This window comes from Aulonocara stuartgranti (assembly GCF_965226115.1).
Source record: "Aulonocara stuartgranti genome assembly, chromosome: 15".
Taxonomy (NCBI): Eukaryota; Metazoa; Chordata; class Actinopteri; order Cichliformes; family Cichlidae; genus Aulonocara; species Aulonocara stuartgranti.
Genome location: NC_138951.1, coordinates 21,548,292 through 21,556,348, shown reverse-complemented (window position 1 = coordinate 21,556,348; position 8,057 = coordinate 21,548,292). Strand labels below are relative to the sequence as shown.

The following is an 8,057-nucleotide window of genomic DNA, read 5'->3' as shown; positions in this document are numbered from 1 at the left end:
ACCTCCTCCTCCTCCTCCTCCTCCTCCTCCTCCTCCTCCTCATCATCATCATCATCATCATCCTCCTCCTCCTCCTCCTCTTGCTCTCCCTCCATCCATGCTTGCAAAGTTCTTGAATTGGCTAAACTGAGGGCTTTTTGTAGTTGGCTAATTGGTGTTCAGTTTTACAAGTAAGTGCCTTCAGGTGTGTATTTGAGTGGTTGCAATTACCCAATGTGTTTTGTATTTTGGGTACATGTGTTTTCCAAATGGCACCCTGAAATTTCATTTTGTGAACAAAGTGTCTTATGTATGAAATAGAGTGTAGCATGCAGGACCATGTGTGTTGCATAAAGGAGTAAGTGTGTTGCATAATTGCAACTAGGGTGCAAAGCAGCGCTTTTGTTTAAGGTAGGGGTACATGTGTTTGAGGTATGGTAACAAAAGCTTCAAGTTGTGTTACTTTAGTCTAAGCATGGGTTTGTAGTGTTCAAGCAACGGGCAAAAACTGTAATATCTCAAAAAGTATGAAAGGTATGACCACCAATAGATACAGCTGGCATTAGCACAGGGAGCAGAACAGATTCAAGTTTAAATGGTGGAAATCGGCTGAAAACGGAGGGAGTAGTTAACCAGCAAAGGTCGGAGCAACTAGAATAAGGTAGAATAAAGTTTAAAGAGAAACAGGATCTCAATAGTGTGAATTCACACAATAAACAGAGGAGACAGTTTTCTGGTTGTATGAATCTCAAACATACTGGTTCCAGTCTGAGTACATATACTGGGTAAGTGACCTGGAAACTTACTGGAAGGTGACTCTAACGCATGATAGGTGGAGCAACATGTGAAACCACAGCCCCTAAATGTTTGTTTACACTGTCTTCTTGAAATATCTACTTGTGTGATTGTGTCTTAAAAATGTTCTGTGTCTTTAAAACAGAGAAACCTCTGCTTTTATATGAACTTTTCAGACGACTAAAAAGGACGATAACTAAAAGGTGTTTCTCGTAGTTCTGTCAGTCTGTGATAAATATCTTATAAAAATCATTGATGTGTCACAGCTGTGGCTGTCAAAAATGATCTTAAATAAATACAATGAACTTTGCAAATTCTTCTTTAAGCTGACTGTCCAGAGATAAGCTATCAAACCTGTGATCGATCAATATGCCAGATCTACAAGTTTTTTAACTGAAGGAAAAAAGTGTGTGACTGAGGAAAGTTAGTTTTGCAAAACACCCCAAAAACACATTTTCAAGAAAATGATAAAAGGAATCTTGAGTCTATGTAAACCTGTTTAGAGCAGATGGTTTACTTTATTTTTACAAACATATAAACTTCATAGAAAAAGTAAGGAAACTTATATTTGGACAATCAGTTCTTTGCTGTCGCACTTCTTGGCAAAAAATCTTATGCTACTGGAAAGTGTTGGGTCTGCGCTTCCACAGGCCCCGCTGCTTTAGAGACTTATTCCCGTTAATGAAACAAGACGAACAGCTCAACCGGTTTTTCACATGCTAGCAAGGGAAGGATCTCAGAGCAGCCCCTCTGCCCTCGGTGTCAGACCACTACGAAGAACCATCACGCCACAGCAGCCTTTTATTTCTGTGACACACAGTTTACACAAACACCCATTATAAAAAAAAACCTGTGGTTATAAAAGATAAGGCACTTTCATGTATACTTTCAGTTATCTCCTAAAAGCAGGAAAAGTTGATTTCAATCAATAAGAGACCCTCTGACTGAACTGTGCTTTATTTTAGGTCCCCTTCAGATATGCGATAACATGCTAAATGAAATATAACTCTCCAAATGATGCTATAATTGACTCTTGCACACAGGATGTAGGGAAGAAAAGTATTTAAACTTCAGTTTCACGTGGTTATTGCTTCAAGAACGTAAAATATGATTTTGTGAGTTTGAAAACACATAACATTGTGTGCTAAAATCCTTCAATTCAGAGCCTGGAGACATGCTTACAGCTGAGTTTTACTAAAGACATTGCCCATATTAGGAAAGAGACATGTGTTTGGCTTCACTGATTATGTAATTTTCTGGCCCTCTTTCAATGTGACAAATCAAATACAGTCCACTCCGGAGCTGCAGACATTTCACAACTCAGAAACCACAACCGAAAAAAAATCTGCTTGATTTATTTATGCACTTTGTAAAAGACATGATCCACTTTGTCTGACTTTCATTATCTGTATCATTATTATATTATATGTAAACAAGGAAAGCTTTCCCCTCATAGACATAGAAGTACTCCTGATAATTTTATCACAGCTGTGGTAATGTAAGCCACAGCTGGCCAAACAACATGCTAACATGTGAAAAGGAGAATCCACGTCTTCATACACTGAACAAAAATATAAACGCAACACTTTTGTTTTTGCTCCTATTCCCCATGGGATGGACGTAGAGACCTAAAATTCATTCCAGATACACAATATAACCATCCCTCCCAAACAGTGGTCACAAATCAGTCCAAATGTGTGGTAGTGGGCACATCTGCTATATTGAGATAATCCATCCCACCTCACAGGTGTGCCACATCAGGATGCTGATCTGACATCATGAGTAGTGCACAGGTGTACCTCAGACTGCCCACAACAAAAGGCCACCCTGGAATGTGCAGTTTTGTCTCACAGCAAAATGCCACAGATGCCACAAGCAATGAGGGAGCGTGCAATTGGCATGCTGACAGCAGGAATGTCAACCAGATCTGTCGCCTGTGCATTGAATGTTCATTTCTCAACCATAAGCCGTCTCCACAGGCGTTTCAGAGAATATGGCAGCACATCCAACCGGCCTCACAACCGCAGACCTCGTGTAACCACACCAGCCCAGGACCTCCACATCCAGCAGGTTCACCTCGAAGATCGTCTGAGACCAGCCACCCAGACAGCTGCTGGAACAATTGGTTTGCACAACCAAACAATTTCTGCACAAACTGTCAGAAACAGTCTCAGGGACGCTCAACTGCATGCCCGTCGTCCTCATCGGGGTCTTGACCTGACTCCAGCTCGTCGCCGTAGCAGACTTGTGTGGGCAAATGCTCACATTCGATGGCGTCTGGCACGTTGGAGAGGTGTGCGCTTCACGGATGAATCATGGTTCACATTGTTCAGGGCAGATGGCAGCTGAGAATGTCCCAGTTCTTGCATGGCCAGCATACTCACCGGACATGTCACCCATTGAGCATGTTCGGGATGTACTTGACCGGCGTATACGACAGCGTGTACCAGTTCCCACGAATATCCAACAACCTCGCACAGCCATTGAAGTGGAGTGGACCAACATTCCACAGGCCACAATTGACAATCTGATAGACTCCATGCGACGATGTGTTGCACTGCATGAGGCAAATGGTGGTCACACCAGATACTGACCGGTTCTGGGTCCCCAGACCCCCAATAGCGCAAAAAACTGCACATTCCAGGGTGGCCTTTTGTTGTGGGCAGTCTGAGGTACACCTGTGCACTACTCATGATGTCAGATCAGCATCCTGATGTGGCACACCTGCGAGGTGGGGTGGATTATCTCAATATAGCAGATGTGCCCACTACCACACATTTGGACTGATTTGTGACCACTGTTTGGGAGGGATGGTTATATTGTGTATCTGGAATGAATTTTAGGTCTCTACGTCCATCCCATGGGGAATGGGAGCAGTAACAAAGGTGTTGCGTTTATATTTTTGAGTGTATATAAATTAAAGTTGAAAAAAAGTTGGACGGTAAAGTTGCTTCTCAGCCACTGCGGCCACATCCTCACCGTTTTTTAGGCAGTTATATAAACATACTGTGAGTGAGTCATAAGCTTAAATACAATAGTTGAAGGAACAAAAACTTAATGTTTAAAAATACCAGTCAAATCTGATTAAAGTAAATAAATAATAAGTATACAATGTAGTTTTAAGACTTCTCAATGTTTCGTAACATTAATGTTCTATGAACTCGTGAGTCCAGAAATCTGAATGTCATGAAAAGTATTTATTATTCGTGTATTATTATTTTACAATACAAGGTTGTTTTTTTCCTGATACTTCATGCAAACCACATTTCTCCAGGCCTGTCCTAATCAGCTTACTCAGTATCACTAGATCCAATGCTGCTCCTCCAGCAGAGCATACAAAAGTAGGAGAGACCAGAGATGCCATGGCTTAGTTAGGAGACTGTTTGCTTCAAGGCCACTAGAGGGTGCTGCCATAAAACTACAATAAATGAATTGACCTTTTGACCTGCTCACACTCTTTTATGCAAAACCCTGCTGATGACACACACACACACACACACACACAGATTCTAGGTCTGACCAACCGTCTCCACCGTGGGCAAAAAGATGACAGTCAATAAAATTCTAAAATTTTATTTATAAACACAATGAATAGTAGTTAGAAGTCCAGTGTCCCATTTAGGTACAAAGTAAAAACACACAGTCCAAGGCCAGAGCCAGCTATGCCACAAAGCCAGTTGCACTCCACACGTTGTTCACTTCAACAGGGGTAGCAATTGTCCTCTGAGACCCACCACCCTGTAAGTAGAAAGCCTGCACAGAGCGACAAAATAAGACAATTCACTATATAATTCACAGCCCATCCATCCCAAACATATCAGATCATTAGAGGTTTTGTCACATTACATACCTGCACTGAGAGACAAAATAACACAGCAGTGTTTGTAATGTGGGCTATAAGTAGACTAGCATATCAGTGCAATCAATTACACCTGCCTTCAATTAGTCCAGCCCTTTTACAGTCATTGACTGGGTGAGAAAACACGAGCAAATCAACCCAAGAGACAAGCAGGAAGACTCTCTGAAGGCTCCTGTGGCTGCACAGGCAGTCTTACAATTACGAGGTTGGAGAGTTGTTGTTTCAAAATGTTCACACTGATTTCACATGCTCATTAACTCACAACCAGCTGACCATATATATTTCTGCTGCTGAGCTGCTTTTTGATGGAGATTTTCTGAATTTATTTTGCTACCATAAGAGCAGACTCCATGCTGAAAGCATGTGCACTGTCACTTGCAATGAGTGGCACTAATGACGCTAAATTTAATTACAGGTCATGGACAGCCTTCATAAATGCTCATATTACTCACCCACACTGAATTCCAGCACAGGTTCATCTGGGTCCTGACTATTTCCTGCAAAGTAACACAAACGTCATCAGAACATTAAGTCAGAGAAACAACATTTGGAGCTTTTGTACATGATAAATTATACTGCAGTAGTAAAACAAAGTCAAGCAGCAGTACATTTATTAAAATCACCTTCAGCTGTAATATTTAAACTGATTTAGTGTCAATTTAGATTATGTTTAGATTAAAATGAAACTAGTACCCTTGTAATGTCTTTTTAAATTAGAGGTAAATATTTGTATATTTTTTACATAATATAATTATATTTACTGGATTTTCTCTCTATTGTAGTTTAGTATTATAGTTATTACTTGTTTTTTATTGACTTGTCTTGTTTTTACAATGATTTGCTCTGAATGCAGCCTTTAAAGAAAAGACTATCTGTTCAGTAACTATCCATCAGACTGGGTCCATGTTACCAGCCAAATGGGTAATAATTAAAGTAAGTTTTGAATTACGTATATTTGGGTGTTTAGGTGACACTTTTGCAAAAAAAAATTATATAATTAGGTTTAAAAGAACTAAACATGTATGTATTTAAAAACAATAAGTGTGTTAGAATTACTACAGCAACAGCTTGTAGCTCACTGTACTATTTTTGAGCACAACTTTGGTGCTTTTGCCTCATTTTTAAATCAGTGATCCCAGTAGCACAGTCTAAGCAGAGACCTCAGTGCTTGGCAAACAATCAATAGAATCAATATAATTATTAAAAAGAAACAAAATAAATGCCAACCATATAAAAAAAAAACATAAACTTAAGGAAAAAACTAAACTTGATTTTGTGTCTTTAGGCTATTGTTAACAGCAAGCATGAGGTTAGTGCATATGTATTATTATTGGAAAGATTACTGCAAAGAAAAAAAGGTTGAACCAGGAGGGGGCGATATTGCTCTTCTTACCATGAGTTACATGCAGGCTATTACTTACCATGTCACTCACATTTATTTCACAAAACAGCTGAACCCACTTAATTCGATTTAATTGTATTTATGCAGAGCTGAATCACAACAACAGTCTCCTCGAGGTGGTATAGATTGTAAGGTAGAAAGTCTACAATTAAAAAGAAAAAACCTCAATACAGTGGGAAGGAACAACTCACTTTTAACAGGAAGCACCCTCTGGCAGAACCACGGTCAGGGAGGGGCAGCCCGCTGCGACCCTTTGGGGATGAGGAGACGAAAAAGGGGACAAAAGACACACTGTGGACGAGAGCCAGAGATGAACAAGAACTAATTATTGAATGCAGAGAGGTGTATAAACACATGGTGGGAATCCCCCAGCAGGGTAGTCCCAGGGTAACTAAGGGAGGATTCATGGTCACCTGATTCAGCCCTAGCTATATGCGTTGGCAAAAAGGTAACTTTGAAACTTAATCTTAAAAGTAGAGATAGTGTCCGTCTCCTGCATTCAAACTGGGAGCTGGTTCCACAGAAGGATGATCCCCTTCTACTTCTAAATATCCTAAAAACCACAAGGAAGCCCACAGTCTGAGAGCAAACTATCAAACTACGAGGTCTTTAAAATAAGATGATTATTCAAGACCTCATGTGTGATGGGAAGGATTCTAAATTTGATGCTGGACCCACAAATCATAAAAGAGAAACACTAACTCACACACACCAGAAAGTGCCAAGAATTATAATTATATGTAATTTAGTTTTGCGTTCCTTTATAATGCTTTCAACTATACAAATAAGACACTTCATGGGGGCGCCTGAGCCTTGTAGACACAACAAATACTGAACAAACCTCATGCGCCCTGTTGTTGACAAAACGATAAAAATGAATGTGTACTTCTGTCTTATTTAGGTCATTTTTGTAGTTTTTGTAGACAGACTACTGTAATTTCTCAATAAAATGTCGCTTATTATCGCTCACTCTCAAGAACAAAAACGTGAGTAATTTCCCAGTAGCTCACCATATTTGGGATCTTCTAACATCCACACTTCATGTTTAAACGGTGGTGCGGAGGCGGTGTACCGTCGCAGGCCGGATGTAGCATTCAGCGCGGTGTGCCTTTTTTTCAGTTGCTAAGCAACAGATTTGTCCCGCCCCTTTCGTTATGACGGGGCGGGCCAGTCCTTTGACTGGTGACGTTACAAAGAAACGTCAGGTGACGTTACAAAGAAACCTTAAACCGACCTTATATATAGACCTGGCTGTTCAGTTGAACCGCATTCACACAGCGGGACAGCAGCGCTTTAAACGTTCAAACACGGAGTTTAACACAAAACAACATTTTAGACATAAAAAACAAAAAAGTGAAATGGCAAGCTCGAACTGTAACACAATGACAAATGATGAAACAGTTCAGACCAATGGGGATAATTCTACAGTACATGCTTTGGTATCCCTCTTGAATAACTTGTTCAGTAGTTTTTCGATCAAGCAGTGGGGAGAGCTTATCTCAGGCTATCCGGATTGCTTCACCGCTAAGCGGCTTGTAGGTTTTGTAGAGGACGTAATGGACCTGTGTGAACAGTCAGTAGCAGTATCACCGCTGAGGTCTTCCCAGAACTCCCCTGTACATGAAAACTGTTCTGTCCACACCACTACTGGCAAAACGGTTTTGTCACGTGTGAAATTTTTGGACGATTCTGCTGAGCAGGAGTTTGATACAGCACAGAATATAGATGCTAACAGCCAAGAAACAGCTAACACAGAAGAAAGCTGTCAAAATGCTGACCAACACAGTGCTGCAAAAGCAGAAAACAATCCAATTCCAGATCCCCAGCAGCAGAAATCCTGTGTTGAACATGAAGCCAGCATCCCACCGTTAACAAACGTAAGTCAAACGGAGTCATATAAAAAGATACAGCATCACAGATCTTCTGTAGACTGTGAGCCACCTGAAAAAACCTTAGACTTTGAAAGATGGTTAGAGACATTAATTCAGGCTGTGCTTTCAAAGCTTGGTAAACTTTTAAAGT

At 40.5% G+C, this 8,057-nt stretch overlaps 1 long non-coding RNA gene across 1 annotated transcript; it reads right to left on the bottom strand.

The window, feature by feature from the left end:
• Positions 1–4,376: 4,376 nt before the first annotated feature.
• On the bottom strand, positions 4,377–7,273 carry LOC309688907. Its single transcript, XR_014271198.1, has 4 exons — positions 7,046–7,273; positions 6,227–6,326; positions 5,086–5,130; positions 4,377–4,527 (listed from the first exon to the last, which is right to left on the bottom strand). It is a non-coding gene; the product is annotated as an uncharacterized lncRNA (long non-coding RNA).
• Positions 7,274–8,057: the final 784 nt, after the last annotated feature.